Source organism: Octopus bimaculoides, chromosome 2 (genome assembly GCF_046866305.1).
Source record: "Octopus bimaculoides isolate indiv1 chromosome 2, ASM4686630v1, whole genome shotgun sequence".
NCBI lineage: Eukaryota > Metazoa > Mollusca > Cephalopoda > Octopoda > Octopodidae > Octopus > Octopus bimaculoides.
In genome coordinates, this window is record NC_142929.1 from 16,400,458 (window position 1) to 16,417,957 (window position 17,500).

Here is a 17,500-nt window from a genome sequence, read left to right on the forward strand (position 1 = left end):
CACATATACTATAGGAGAAAAGAACATGAGCATAACTTGGTATTCCTTATTCCACTTGTTACATATGTTTCAGTATTTCGCAACACATGATGTCACATTACAGACACAACTAGTTGGTGCAGCTTATAGTGCAGACATGGAGCAAACACATCATCAGACAATCAATAAAGAAATACATCATAGCCAACCATTAGATATAGATAACCTGTTCGTATAGGCAACAGTGGGAGTTTGATGCGATCAACATCAGAGCTGAAACTTATGAGGTGTAATTGTCACACATTGAGCACATCTTAACATAACTATACGTGTATATACAAATACACACACGACCACATATGAACTCCTGCACATAAATCAATATAGATATGCATCAACCACAATACAGATACTTATTTATAAATACACAACACATATACATGTATGTGTGCGCGTGTGTTAATGCAGATATTTTGATTTAATGAGACTAAAGTGTAAACTACTTAATGGTCTAAAGGGTTATAAATAAAAACAAAACATCAATACAAAATAAAAATTTATATTAAAATAGCTTCCAACAAATGTTTAATAACCATGATTATAGGCCTTAGACCATTCCACATATGTAATGTACAGATAGTGTTTTTTTTTAAGATCAGTTAGAACTGTACTGATATAGGAAGTTATTTGGTACTTATATTAAATTGCTCACCACCATGCGAAAGAGAAATTCTTGTTTTTCCTAGTTGTTCTTCATTTCTCAAAATATCTGAGACACAATAAAAACTAGAATTTGTTCCATCAACTACACAGGCTTTTCAGTGCCATACTTTCATAGTGTTTTTAATACACCCATTAGATCAAGGTAATATGAGAGCAAAGAGGTACGACCAATATATGTACAAAAATGTTGCGTGTGTGTGTGTGTTGTGAGTAAAAAGACATACATACAAACACACACACATATCCATATACACACATACATGGATATAAACATATATGCATACATACACATATAAACACACACACACACACACACACATGACTAATATATATGAGAAATTATAATCAAAACAAGTTTATATCAATTGTTTCCTACATATGTTTCCACATTGTGGTTGTTTAGAACCTCTGTATTAGATGTTTCAAGTATAATTAGATTCTTTATTGCATTATATTACAGAAATTTCTGTAACACAATGCAATAAAACATTCCTCTGATGATTCATAGTGGTTAAGAATCCAGTTGCATTTGGAACATCTAGTGCAGAGTTCTAAACAGCCACAGCAGTGAAATGCAGGCAGGAAATAAACAATATCAACTTGTTATTATTGTAATTTCCCCTACATTTGCTCTGCATATTATAACTAGTAATACTACTAAGTATAGTAGTAACCAAACCACTATACTTGAAGCAGATATGAAACTCTAACTTTACAGTAGCAGTCATACAGTTAACTGTACACACACACACACACACATATATATACAAATATAAACACATATATATCTACATATATACATTATATATGCTGAAGTGTTCAAGTCAAGGCATTTAGACGTGTGCTGTGTGCAAGAAGTAAGGTGGTGAGGAGCCTCTTCTAGTTTCCTTATGGGTAAAGATCAAAGCCACAAACTTTTCTGGGTGTGTAGCAGTGATGGCATGGGTGATATAGGAATATTCTTGGAAGAGAAATGGACAGATAAAGTAACTGAGATAATCAGAATGTGTGACAGGATTGTTAAGTTAAGACTAGTATTAAATAGTACAACAGTAACATTTTTCTTGGTATATACTTGATAAGATAGACTGGCAGATGAACAGAAAACCATGAAGCCCTTCTGGTGATTACCTTTGATAGATGGCTGATGACTTCAGTGAACATACTGAGCAGCACCCTAATGGATTTCATGGTATATAAGTTATGGCTTTAGTTCTAGAAATGAGGAGGGACCAAAGTTACAGAGGGATTCAGGTGTTGTAAGCGATACCTCTACATTTATTCCCTTATTCTCCCATAATTTACATTGTCTCCCTATTACTGTTCTTTATCACTTTTTCCCACTGCCTGACTCATTCCTGTTTCCTTCACTTCTCCCAAAGTGACATTCATCATTGACCATACCTCCATCTATGTGCCCCATTTCTTGCATCCTTCCCAATCCAAACCTCTAGTCATATGTCATACTCCTTTCATGTGCTCACAAACTTACTACCCACCCACCTTTTCAGTATCATTCTCTCATTTACATCTTGTACCATGAAGGCACACTTTCACATCTCTCTCTCTCTCTAACTCAGTAAGCCATGTATCTCCTCTTCAACAAGACACTTGCTCCTGTCCCTCTGTCACACTTTCCTCTCCCTCTGCCAGCTTGCCACATCATCATCATCATCATCATCGTTTAACGTCCGCTTTCCATGCTAGCATGGGTTGGACGATCTGACTGAGGACTGGTGAAACCGGATGGCAACACCAGGCTCCAGTCTGATTTGGCAGAGTTTCTACAGCTGGATGCCCTTCCTAACGCCAACCACCTTAATATAATATATTATATTATAATATAATATAATAAATGTGAATGTCAGTGAGTCACATTTTTTCAACTTTACTCCTAGAGGCCATAGCCCAACATATCATACCATTTTGGAATCAGGCTGACTCAATGAATAAATCAAAAGCATTCTGGGCCGAATCCAGACTCACAATCCTGAAATTTTGGATTCCCTAGATTTCACTACCGTGATTGTTTGTGGCGATTGTTTTACGTGACTTTTTGCGACAAATTTTTTTTGTACAGTAACAAATTTTATAATCTAAAGGCTAACTTGGTGGATAGATTAAAAACATTCCAGGGTGAATCCGGACCTGTAATCCTGAAATTTTGGATTTCTATGTTTTCATTACTGCGATTTTTTTTTACGTGATTTTTTGTGACGAATATGATCATCATTGGGTTGTGACTCTGGAGGAGGCAATTGCAACAAATTCTCCAAAATAAGACAGAGATCTGTTTGCAGATCTTCCCATTCAGAGTCAGTTACTTAAAAGCTATGTACTAGTATAAAAGCCACCCTATTGGGAGGCTTTTAAGCTAGGATATATATATATATATATATATATATATATATATATATATATATACATATATATATATGAATATATATATAGATACATATATACATATATATGTATATATATATATGTGTATATATATGTGAGTATATATAAATATGTGTGTGTGTGTATATATATATATATATATATATATATATATATATATATATATGTATATAGATATATACATATATGTATATAGATATATACATATATACACACATATATATACATGTCCACACACACATATATGCATACATGTATACATACATGTACACATACTTATACACGTATATATAGACACACACACACATATATATACATGTATACATATATACACACACACACACACACACACACACACACACACACACACAAACACACATCTGTTTGAAGCTGATGTTACAGCCAATTTCACTCTTGTATTTTCTTTCATTTTGCTGCTCCAGTTGTTGTTGTTGTTTAGAAAAGTAAAAACCAGAAAAATCAAAGAAGAGAAAAACAAGAGAGAGCAGTTTCAAGTACAAGATGAGATTCAGGCAAAGAGTTGTTTTGATGATGCATAGTTGGCATAAAGCATTGATAAAACCCAGTTGCTGTGATAAAATGAACTCTTGTGAATGAAACATGAGTTTTGTCAGGCAGTTTTTGTGCATATTATTCATTCAAATTTATATTTATATCATGTAACTTCTGCTGAAAATCACCCAACAATTCATATTTATTATTGATTTTTGCAAAATAAATCCATTCAAGAAAAATTATCAGCGAGAATATGCAGAATGAATGAGAACAGTTATATGTACATTCAATATTGAATATTCAAAAGTTAGGATATTATCTTCTTACAGAGAATTCTACATTTTTAAAGTTTTAGAAGAGTCTATTTGAATTTTAATTGTATTCCTATGAATCTTCTTGCTACTGACCAGAAAAAAAAAAAAAAACACAAGTTTGGTATCTATTGACTACTGGCTGTTACTGGTAATGGGGGTGACCATATTGGCTCCCATGCTCTTCTTGCCACTGAATGGGGGTGGGGTTACCTCACAAAGTACCAGCATTCTCTACATTTCCTTAACTCTTTTGATACCTGACTGGCTCCTGTGCTGGTGGCAAGTAAAAAGCACCATTTGAGCATAGTCGATGTCAGTGCCACCTGGTTGGCCCCCGTGCCCGTGGCACATAAAAAGTACCCACTACATTCTCAGAGTGGTTGGCGTTAGGAAGGGCATCCAGCTGTAGAAACATTGCTAAATCAGATTGGAGCCTGGTGCAGCCAACTGACTTGGCTGTCCTCAGTCAAACCGTCCAACCCATACCAGTATGAGAAGCGGACGTTAAACGATGATGATGATGATTGCTCTTGACCCTATGATACAAACTTTCTGTTTTAATGCTGTTTTAGCTAAAACTTTCTTTCAAAATTTCATGTTAAATTATGTTCAAAACACCAGATTAACGGCAAAAGTTATTTTACTAAATTCTTTATAATTTTCACAATTAATTGAAATAAAGGCAGTGTACTTCAGTAAAATTAGGGCAACAAAAGGGTTAAAACTAAAATCAAAAGCAAACCCTACAGGACAATTTTCTCTCCTCTTTTCCAACATCCATAGATTCCATTTCAAACTAGACATCACACATTACATAATACTAAGACATAAACTATACATTCTATTCCTTTCTGAATCACAAATCTTTCACTCCTTACCTTTTAGTCTGTCTACAATTTTAATCCAGGCTATACATTTTACTCAAATTTCATTCAGAAAGATCCTGTCTGTGTACATGCAATTTTCAGTCATCCTACTCACCTGACGATCAACAACAACAAAGTCATTCAGTTACTCTGGCTCAAATTTTCCTTCCTCAACTCCTCTAAGTGCATCTACTTCCTCGACTACTCTGCAAACTCCTGAAACCACCAACAACTCCTAAAACTATATCTTTCTGCATTAATGACAACTATATCATATTACTGCTCCCTGAAGCATCAACTTCAGTGACTTCAATGCCCAGAACTCAAGATAAATTAGTATTAGAGAGAGAGAGAGAGGGAGAGAGAGAGAGAGAGAGAGAGAGAGAGAGAGAGATGGAGGGAGGGAGGGAGGGAGGGAGAGAGAGAGAGAGAGAGAGAGAGAGAGAGAGAGAGAGAGAGAGAGAGAGAGAGAGAGAGGTGCTAAGGGAAATGTAGGTAATCTAATGTAAAACACTTGGGGGTATTAAATATAAATCAGGTTATAAGTTAAGGATTAGTTCTCACAGGGTTGCCTGATATGATGAATTAATTGTAAAGGGTTTACATATTTTATGGTTGAAGATAAGAAAGTTTGGGGGAATTTTTTAAGAGTGGAGGAAGAGAGCGAAGGCAAAATATACTTAGTCAAACAAGAAAAATTGTTTTATAACGTCAAGTTGGTTCAAAGGAATTTCTAAAAGCAAAGGTGCTGGTGGATGAGAAATGATTTGATGGCTTGTGGGTGACCAGTGGAAAGTGTGGGTGAGGTCACATACACATGTACACACACACATTTGTTTGAACTAATATCACACACAGACACACACACTCACTCACACACACACACACACACACACACGCACATGCACAGTGCTTCTAGAAGTCAATTTCACTGCGGTGGGCAAGTCTTCACGAGAACAGCACAATGCCAATCATCTTAGTCCTTGTTAAGTCCTCTGTGAGGTCCAAGACCCTGAGATTAGCCTTCACCATTTTGTTCCATGTCTTCCTAGGTCTCTCTTCCATAAACGCAGACTTTTTTATTGCTAGTGTAAGACTTGATGAAAGAAAGTATCTTCTATTTAATCTTTGTTAAATAAGGGAAGGTTAAAGAAAGGAGGGTTATCAACTGCAAGTTTGCATTAAAACCACAAACTGTAGTTAATATAGTAAAGATTGTAAATGTTTCTGAGATGACATCATTCTAAAGGTGAGTCTGGAATGTAAATAAACCACACAAATACAATGCTGTATCGTTAAAGGAGATACAGAGCGAGAGATGTAAAAAATTGTCTCACCCACAACATATAACTTCACTAAAATTCCAATAATTATTACAAAACTTTCAAATGGAAAATGATCTGTGAGACCTGACAGTTGGATATTGGTAGAGGAATATCATATTCCACAGGAACGCTGGGCAACCTGTTCAAAATGTATCTCATCAATCATTTAACAATGGCTAGTGTCCATGATAAGCCAGACTGGCTAGCAGTTGCACAGACAATACGTATGCCTGAGAACCAGGAGATGCATGTGGCCTGAAATTACAGGCCAATAGCATACTTAAATATTTTGTAGAAGCTATACACAAGTTGCATGAATATCTTTCTTTAAGATCGCTGCAAAACAAACAATGTGATGATTGATGAGCAGGAGGGTAGAAAGAAGAATGTATGAGATTGTCATTAATAAAGCCGTCCTTAAGGTAGTGGAGTAACATTATGGAAATAAACTAATAGAATGACAATTCTATAAGACACTGCTTTTTCTAAATACTGTTTTTGTAATTTAGCTTATAGCTTTTATCTTTTACTTGTTTCAGTCATTAGACTGCAGCCATGCTGGATCACTGAACTGAAGAACTTTCACTCAAATGAATCAACTCAGTAATTTTTTTTTTTTGTCTGTAAGCCTGGTATTTACTCTATTGGTCTCTTTTGTTGAACCACCAAGTTACAGAGGCATAAACACATCAACACCAGTTGTCAAGCAGAAGTGGGGGACAAACACAGACACACACATTACATAAATACATATAGGATGCCATGCCGGTGGCACGTTATGAAAAGCACCATTCAAGTGCTGTCGATGCCAGTGCCACCAGACTGGTTGCCATGCTGGTGGTACATGAAAAGCACCCACTACACTCTTGGAGTGGCTAGCGTTAGGAAGGGTATCCAACTGAAGAAACCTTGCCAAATCAGATTGGAGCCTGGTGCAGCCTTCCAGCCTGTTTAATGTCCACTTTCCAGTCTGGCATGGGTTGGACGGTTTGACTGAGGACTGGTGAGCCAGAGGTTGCACTAGGCTCAATCTGATCTGGCAAAGTTTCTACAGCTGGATGCCCTTCCTAATGCCAAACACTTGCGGCCGGAGGATCATGGTTTCGATTCCCAGACCGGGTATTGTGAGTGTTTATTGAGTGAAAACACCTAAAGCTCCACGAGGCTCCGGCAGGGGGTGGTGGCGACCTCTGTAGCACACTTTCGCCCCAACTTTCTCTCACTCTTACTTCCTGTTCCTTGAGTAACACTGCGATGGACTGGCATCCCATCCAGCTGGGGGGAATACATACGCCATAGAAACCAGGAAACATGGGCGCATAAATAAATAAATTATATATATATATATATAAGTATGACAAGCTTCTTTCAGTTTCCATCTACCAAGTCCATTCACAAGGTATTGGCCAGCCCAAGGCTATTGTAGAAGACACTTGCACAAGCTTTCACACAGTGGGACTGTACCCAGAACCATGTGATTGGGAAGCAAACTTCTTACCACACAGCCACACTGAGCTTAAAAAAAAAAAGAAAAAAAATCTAGCTGAAATAATCCCAATCGTTACCAGTACAGTCTGGCAAAGTAACAGAATCAGAGATATCATAGAAATATGATTCTATGATCTATGCCTGGAATGAACAGATTAACTAGTGCTTTTAAAGTAGCGCTCCTGATTGGTATGAAGCATCTAATGGGCATTGGGATAGAGAAGCATTCATGTGTTTTGCACATGTGTAATGGCATGTATATATAAATTCAGGAAACTGTGTATCATTTCGTTTATTTTTGTAGCAGAATCAAATTCTGCTGACACAGACTTTTTAATTTATGAGTGAGATGTCTCCAACATATATTTGTTTACGATGCCGATATTCATATAGACAGAGTAGGCCTATGACCAACCCTACCTCCATACTCAATCGTTTGTTACTGTTGTGTGCATGTGTGTGTGTGTGTGTGTGTGATCATACGCATGTGCATGCATGTGCATACATAGATGTATGTGTTACTACATTCTGCAAATTTCAAGCCCAGATCATGTGGTTTTGCATGCATATTTTTAAGTTAAAGAATGTGACAGGTCTACAAGTACAGTAGTAGTAGTAGTAGTAGTAATAGTGGTGGTGGTGGTGGTGGTGGTGGTGGTAACAGTAGCAGCAGCAATAGCATGGGGGCGTGCACTGTATATATCATTTGTTGGTGACTCCCTACTCCTGGCAGATGAGGGCTCTGCACCACTCAGGTGACAAGCCTCCAATCCATGGGTCCGTTTTGGGTAGTTGTTGCTGGTGAGAGTTTTATGAGGTCAAATTGCAAATCCTACCTCATCCACTCTTAGTCATCTTTCATGACACATAGAGGAAACGTTGGGTCTATTCTTTGGCATGCTGGCCCCCCCCCACACGGTACGCAAGTACATTCAGGAAGCAAGATTGGTTCCAATGTAGAAGGTAGACCAGGAGTGACTGCTCTAATGCTGAGTCCTCATAAGGAAAAGCACCTCAAATATATACATTAGATTAGCACCTTAAGACAACATATTTTGCAGTTGTGATATCACTGTTAGACCAATTAACAGACAAATGATAACAGGTGTCTACAATGATGTCATGACTTGTAGCATTACTGCTACAAACACCTGTCTGAAACTTAAAGCATGATTGCCAGGTTATTCAAGTGATGGATTGGCTCTTTGATGTATGGCATGGCTGACACTGTAAAAGTGTCAGAGCACATAAATTTGTATGTACGTCTGTAAATATAACTGTTTACCAATGTTACAATGTTGAATTGTTTATTTCACAAGTTCTTCACAGATACTTGTCCTGTCATCTTTGGATTGTCATTAAGAATTTTTCTCAATCGAATGACATTTATGACATGGATTAATATAAGCAGTTAATTGTTTTATAAACTCCTAACTTACTGTTTTGTTCTATTTAAATCTCTATTAATAACATTATGTGGAATAAAATCGTCTTGTAAATATTGTGTATACACCAAACACAAGCACTTTGTTGGAATTTTAAAATTCTATCACACCTCATTGTTTTTCAGACTCAAATATAAGAATTTGACAATCTTCAGATTATAGGACTACTGGCTTTGGTGGTGTTGTTCACCCCCTCCTATTGTAAAGTATCATGAAAACTTTAAATCAAAACAGAGTCAGAGGGGCAAATAAAATGGAATTTAATTCAAACAATTACTACTGATGTACTTCAGACCATTTTAGTGTAGGTTACAGATAAAGTAGAGCAATCTAATTGTTAGGTTTTATTTTGAACCCAGCTGGTTTCTTAAGTGTTGTTTCTGCATTTCTCTCAACAATACACATGCATTTCCTATATATACACATGTATATAGAAAATATACAGTCATAGATATACATATATATGACTAATGAGAATTATGGCTCAAGAGAAATAACAATCCAACAAATGTTTAGCTTATTATAAACAAAGATATTTGTAACAAAGAATTAAGCAATATGGAGAAGTGCAGAGATAAAAGGTCGAAATTTATTCGGGCCAGCAAATATTAAGACAGCAACATAAAGTTTAGTTTCATTGCTGCTAATAGCAATAATCAATCATTTATCTTTATACACTGATAATCATAGTGAATTAGCAGAACTGAATAAACAAAGAATTGTATGGAAACATCAACATTGAAATGACATCTTGATATCCAGCAACCCAAGTACTGAAACCAATAGAATGAACTATACCCCAAAACAGCATGAAATGCATACTCAGTATGAATCCATCCACCCATTTCTCCCCTTCCCCCCTTCCTCCCAAAAAATGTGGGTTTTCGTATTTTATGAATTTTTGAAACTTATAGCCAAAATGGGGAAAAGCTAATATACACTGCATAGAAAATTGTAAAATCATAAGTGTATGGAGAAAAGGAATAGAGTTTATAAACTGCAACACTACTAGTGATACAGTTAAAAGCAGAATTGATGATATGGTGAAAAAATAGAATAATCTCTCATTTCTAAGATACAAAACAATCCGTTTTTTTTTCCTTCTTTGTTTTATTTTTTTCCTTCAAAGTGATAAAAGCACAAACATTACAGATAATTCTAATTTAATGTACTTTCTAAGATATGCTATCAAAGACTCCATTCAAGAAGCTTTTGTTTTATAAATCACTTCCAAAGAACAACAGCCAAATAAATGTTTAAGCATTGATTTTTATCATAAAACAAAACACAGACAGGAAAAATGTGTCGTACTGGGTGCTGATGGAGAATGGTTAATGTCTGGTTACTGCAATGGGTTCTTCCAGAGAATAAGAACAATACAGCCAAACTGTGTATGTGTGCATTATAGTATTTCAAATGAGCTTAACTTGTGAAATAAACGTTTTTAATTTTGAACTCAAATCAGTAAAAGTTTTGACAGGGTGTGACGGGTGAATAAACTATATCTTGTTCCAGTGTCTCACTTTTGACATGGACTCTATGGCTGAATATTCTTCCAAACATCAACCACTCTTGAGAGTGAAAAGGAATGAGGGATTGATAAATCCACCATGGAATCAAAGGGTTCTAAAAGGAAATGCTAAAATCAAATGATGTCTGTTACTGAAGATTTTTGAAATGAGAAAAGGCCCTTGCATAGGACCAATCCCACTTTCTAAATGATGTACACTTCTGCTTAAAAAGAAGAACTAGTTTAGATCATTAGATATAAATGAATTTGCATGTGTTACATCAGAGTTTTCCTCCTCTTAAAGAGATATCTAAACAGAGACTAGCAGTCATTCACTTCAATCTGTTGATTCTACTGAGTTCATACATTCTTTCAAACATTTTGTTTCTCACCCTATAAAGAGTCCAATGAAAACCATCTTTCTTACCATAAAAGCTTGGCAGTGTTGCCAGTTTAATCCCTGATGGCCTGACAATGCAACAGGTTGTACTGGGTTATATACTTATATGCATATAAACATGTACATCTATATGTATATGAATACATAGACACACACTTATATGTATATATTTCTATGTGTATTTATTCTTTTATTCTTTTACTTGAACAAATCGACCCCAGGACTTAATCTTTGTAAGCCTAGTACTTATGCTATTGGTCTCTTTTGCCAAACTGCTAAGTTATGGGGATGCAAACACACCAACATCGGTTGTCAAGCAATGGTGGGGGAGGACAAACACACACACACACATATATATGATGGGCTTCTTTCAATTTCCGTCTACCAAATCCACTCACAGGGCTTTGGATAGCCCAAGGCTATAGTGGGAAACACTTGCCCAAGGTGCCACATAGTAGGACTGAACCTGGAACCATGTGGTAGGGAAGCAAGCTTCTTACCATACAGCCACTAAATATTGCACATACAAACATATCATAAAAAGTACCATCTGAACGTGGTTGATGCCAGCCCCCTCGCCCCAACTGGCTCCTGTACCAGTGGCACGTAAAAAGCACCATCTGAACATGGCCAATGCCAGCACTGCCTTGACTGGCCCCTGTGCTGGTGGCATGTAAAAGAACCATCCAAACGTGGTTGATGCCAAACCCCTCTGGCCCCTGTGCCAGTGGCACATAAAAAGCACTCACTATATCCTCGGAGTGGTTAGCATTAGGAAGGACATCCAGCTGTAGAAACACTGCCACAGATGGGAGCCTGGTGCAACCTCCTGGCTTCCCAGACCCCAGTTGAACCATCCAACCCATGCCAGCATGGAAAATGCATGTTAAACAATGATGATGATGATATATAAATATATATATATATATATATATATATATATATATATATATATATATATATATATGAACATACACACACATACATATGTAATGTATGTCGACATATACACATACATGCATATCTATGTACATACATACATACACATATATGGATGTGCATAGAAGCATTTACATATTAATGTAATGCAGTTGTACATTTCCCTTGGCTTCATTTTTAATCAAAACAGAACTGCTTATGCAGTTTTATATATTTAAAACATCCTAATGTCTTACTTAGCACTAGACTCAGTGTCTAGCATAAAAGAAAATATGATTTTTTTTTCTCTTTCTTCAGCAGCTAAAAAGTAATAAATAAAATGTTTAAAGTAACACTTCGTTGCTTTTCATGTTGGGATTTAGCTTTATTATTAATGATTTTGTTCGTTTTAGAAATAACAACAAAATGATATGACCTACATTTTTCATTAAAATAAAACTGATATAAAAATAAAATATATAAGAAATTTTGTCAGATACAAAATCTACAAGATGGATTAGATGGAATCTAACATATTTTACATATATATATATTATTAATTACTGTATATTAACTGCATATCAATTATTCAATATGTATTTCTTGCATATATTTCATCTCAACATCCAACTGATAAAATTTCATCAAATACATTTTACGTCTTATTTGTATATTTACATGCTACTATACAAAATACTCATTCATTTATTTCCCATAATTATGTGAGGACACTTAAATTTGCCACAACCATTATTAGTGTTTTCAGTGCCAAGCCTTCATAATGCACATCTGTTTATTTACTAGGAACATATCACGAAGGTAGTGAAACACTTTCGCTTCAGCTAACTGTAACAATATAAAGATACAAATTTTAAAATCAAATCTCACACCACATGCTTGCTTCATCGTGGATATTTCCCAGTGGTTTTGTATTGGAAAATGTATGACTCTTAATATTTACTATGAGTCAGTGCATGTAAATACAATACTGAGGCAGTCTACTTGAATAAAATCTGAAACCATGAATTCGTCATAAATATACTGCATTATGAGAGTATTATGTTTCAGCTTTGTCTTCTTTCAGATCATTTATATACTTGTTGATATTTTAGTCGAAAGAATTACTATACAGGATGTAAAACTTGCATTTCTGGCTATGTTGCTTGAGTTTACTGCAAATGATTACCAGAGTGCTGCTCCACAGCTATGATTTTGTTGTCATCCACTCATTGCAAATAGCTTGACAGGAGGATGAAAGTTTAACATTCCATTCAGCTTCCTAGGAGAACTTTTCTTTTAGATAATCAAAAATATGTTTCTTAAAGATAACAGAGTCATTAAATAATGTAAGACATACATCAGGTGTGTGTGTGTGGGGGGGGGGATACTGAGGAAGTGGGTAGAGTGATATGATGTGACCTCCCCACATAACTATCAACATATGAGAAAAACTGGGTTTAAGAGGCATCAGATGTAGTGTGCAAGAGAGAAGACGGCACTAGTATGGTCATATGGATGAGAACGGCAGCATAAGGTCTTTGGTAAGTTACTTGGCAACCCTGCTGGTACTAGTGCCACATAAAAAGCACACAGTACACACCATAAAATGATTGGGATTAGGACGGGCATCCCACCCATAGAAACCAAGGGGAAATAAACTGGAGCCTGATGCAGCTCTCCAGCTTCAGTCAAATTGTCTAACCCATGCCAGCATAGAAAACAGGTGTTAAATGATGATGACGTCTATGATGATTTAGTACGTTTTCAACATCTTTATTATTCTTTTCTACTCTAGGCACAAGGCCTGAAATTTTGGGGGAGGGGACCAGTTGATTAGATGGACCCCAGTACACAACTGGTACTTAATTTAACGACTCCCAAAAGGATGAAAGGATGAAAGACAAAGTTGATTTCAGTGGAATTTGAACTCAGAACATAAAGACAGATGAAATACTGCTAAGCATTTCACCCAGCTTGCTAACGATTCTACCAGCTTCCTACCTTAATATATTTATTATTAGTAACACTTATTATGCCTAGTGGACTTATGCTCATTCATTTCCCTAGCCTATGACAGTTTCCTTTTCATAATATTGCAGCAAGAGACACAGGGCAAATTTCTGATATATTTAAAAGCGGAAAAAAAAAAAACACATACACCAGCAAGTGTAGTGAGTTAATAGCTAACTTACGGTGGAATTTGAACTCAGAACATAAAGACAGATGAAATACCAGCAAGCATTTCACCCGGCATGCTAATGTGTCTGCCAGTTTGCTGCTTAGTAGCAAAAAATGTTATTAATAACATGGCAGCAGTCTTCTAGGAATTTACCCTGAATTTTTATTTTGTACTTTCTGCTAACCCGGCAAAAGAGGTAATATGGTATGAGCCCGGAACTAAAAGTGCTGACAAATCAGTAGTGTAACAGCATTATAAAAGGAAATAATTCTAAAAACTTCTCAAGCTTACAATGACTGGTTTATGAATAATGGATGTAGAATACTTTTGTATCATAATAGGATCCAATCGTTAGATACAATCGAATGCAATTTTGAATAGTAAAACATAAGATACAGGCATTAAACATTTTTAATTTGCTTACTTATTCTAAGAAGTAGTACATTATGTGAAATTATTATTTTCATTGTAATCTTTGAGAAAGAAAAAAAATATAAATAAATTTTATATTTGAAATGATAATTTACAAAATATGTCTGCTTTTACTGTTGAAGTTACAATCCATTAACACACACACACACACACACACACACACGCACACACGCGTGCACACACACACATACACACACACACACACACACGCACACACGCACACACACACACACACATATATATATATAGAGAGAGAGAAGACAATCATTTCTGAAATATTTTTTTATTTTTTATTATTTGCTTTCACATGTTCTAACATTCTAATTGTACAAACTTGTTTCAGAAGATGCACAAGAGAATTAATACAATTTTTGTAGAAGTCATGAATTAGTAACAGATGATGTGTCTCAAAAATTGAAAGGAAGGTAACTCGGGTGTTAAAGAAACGGTGGACATAGCCATCATGTTACACATATGTTTGGTAAAAGAGACCTTTCATTATCAAACTAAAGATTAAACCATTGGTTACTAACTTCCGATATAGTACAATAATTGACCAAACCACAGCTAGCCAAATTTCACTATGTTCATTCATAGGCCACAGACTAAGATATGGCTGGAGAAAAAGGAAACTAACAATAAATCTATTACAGCTTAGTTACTAAATAAATCAACAAACAAATAGAAATCTATTTCTGTACAATTGTTTTAATGGTTCTCATGTCGCAGGATACTTTACACAACGTTTATGTATGAGGATGCCACATTCTTGATGAATGCCAAATGTTTTGATGCCAACTTGGCTAACTGATATACAAACTTCAGATGAATGGAGGAACTCCTTTTAACAAGCATTCACCAACTCAAATGATTCAGAATGTTTTCTCAACCAACAAAATAACTGAATAAGATCCATTGCATTTTTTCTTATAAGTTAAAACAGAGAACTTGTGTTGAATTCTACTGAAGCATGAAAAGAATGTGATAAATGCCCTCAGTTTTTGTGCAAGTGAGCCGTCTTATAATTCTCAATCAGGACATAATTTAATCAAGACTGAAGACCAAAAATAGACACTACAATAAATAAACAACTTCAAAGAAGTTCAAGAAAATACAGCCAAATAACAGAAAGTAAGTCAGCAGTGGCAAAAGCAGCAGCACCATCATCATCATCATCATAACGGTTTTAACGCTTTGGCATTTAAACCAGTCATATGCAGCCCAAATATTCCACACATTTTGTGTTCAAACTGACCAAATCCAGCTTCTCACACCTACCCTACAATGTCAATCTAAAAATATAGAACCACATCATTGAAATCTCAAAGCTACAAGATAATGCATGATTAATTCGAAATAATGTGAATAAATAAGCGTTACATTTGAAAGAGTAATTTGAATGCCAAAGGGATCATTTTTTCTTTCCTCTGCTTCCATAGGTTAGACAACACTATACAGGAGCAAAGTTTTCTATGGCTGAATGCTCTTCCAGTCACCAACCCACACTTGTTTCCAACCAGCATAATAAGCCTCCCCCCCACCCATCTACCAAACAATGAACGGCTCCAATATGGTTACATGGAGAACTGGAAACGACCAGCACTGTTTCAATGTGCCTTTTGTTTACAAAGATTGCACAAGATGAGTCAAAACGCCCAGGCATGCTTTTGCAGGGGACAGCATGCAGCGAACACCATGTCTGTGAGCAGTGATGTTTTGTCTTTACATTCAGTGAACTCACATGAAGCTGAAGGAAAATACAGACTCGGTTACACATTCACTCACTCAGTCACACAAACACACACTCACTTACACATACACACACACACACACACATATTTATATATGTGTGTGTGTGTGCGTGTGTGTGTGTGTGCGTGTGTGTGTGTGTGCATTGGCACCCATGCCAACCTTTCCTTCATTGAACACTAAACTCTCCTTGCGAAGACCTGTTGGGGCAAGTGAAATTGAAATCGTAATTGAACCAAATTTGATGACTGGCACCCGTGCCAGTGGAGCGCTAACAGCATCATCCGAGTGTGATCATTGCCAGAGCAGCTGCCTGGCTTCCATGCCGGTAGCATATAAATAGCACCATTTGAGTGTGATCATTACCAGTGTCGCCTTACTGGCACTTGTGCCGGTGGCACATGAAAGAACATTTGAGTGAGGTCATTGCAAGTGCCACTGGACTAGCTCCTATGCAGGTGGCACGTAAAAAACACCATTTGAGCGTGACTGTTGCCAGTACTGCCTGACTGGCCATTGTGCTGGTGGCACGTAAAAGCACCCACTACACTCTCAGAGTGGTTGGCATTAGGAAGGGCATCCAGCTGTAGAAACTCTGCCAGATCATATTGGAGCCTGGTGTAGCCATCTGGTTTCACCAGTCCTCAGTCAAATCATCCAACCCATGGGAAAGCGGACGTTAAACGATGATGATGATGATGATGATATATATATATATTTATTTATTTATTTATGTGTTTCAGCCAAGTGGCTGCGGTCCATCATCATCAACATTTAACATCTGCTTTCCTTTCTGGCATGGGTTGGACAGTTTGACATGGAGCTGGCTAGCAGGGAGCTGTCCAGACTCCAGCTGTCTGTTGAGGTTTGGCTTCTACAGGTGGATGTGCTTCCTAACATCAACCACTTGGGTACTTTTAAGTGGATGGCAATTTATATATATTATCATCACCATTTAACATCCGTTGTCCATGCTGGCAGGGGTTGGATGCTATGACCAGGGCTGGTAAACTGGGAGCTTGCACCACTCCGGTCTGATTTGGCGTGATTTCTACAACTGGATGCCCTTCCTAATGACAACCACTCTGAGAGTGTAATAGGCACTTTATATATATATATATATATATATATATATATATATACACACACACACACACACACACACACACACACATACATATATATATGTAGTGGCTGTATGGTAAGTAGCTTGCTTACCAACCAGGTGGTTCTGGGTTCAGTCCCACTGCATG

The 17,500-nt window shown here is 36.5% G+C and overlaps 1 protein-coding gene across 5 annotated transcripts in view; it reads right to left on the reverse strand.

Annotated features, from left to right (window-relative positions):
• Positions 1 to 17,500, reverse strand: part of LOC106878755 (uncharacterized) — a 190,917-nt gene that overhangs the window by 107,485 nt on the left and 65,932 nt on the right. The gene's annotated exons all lie outside the window — the stretch shown is intronic.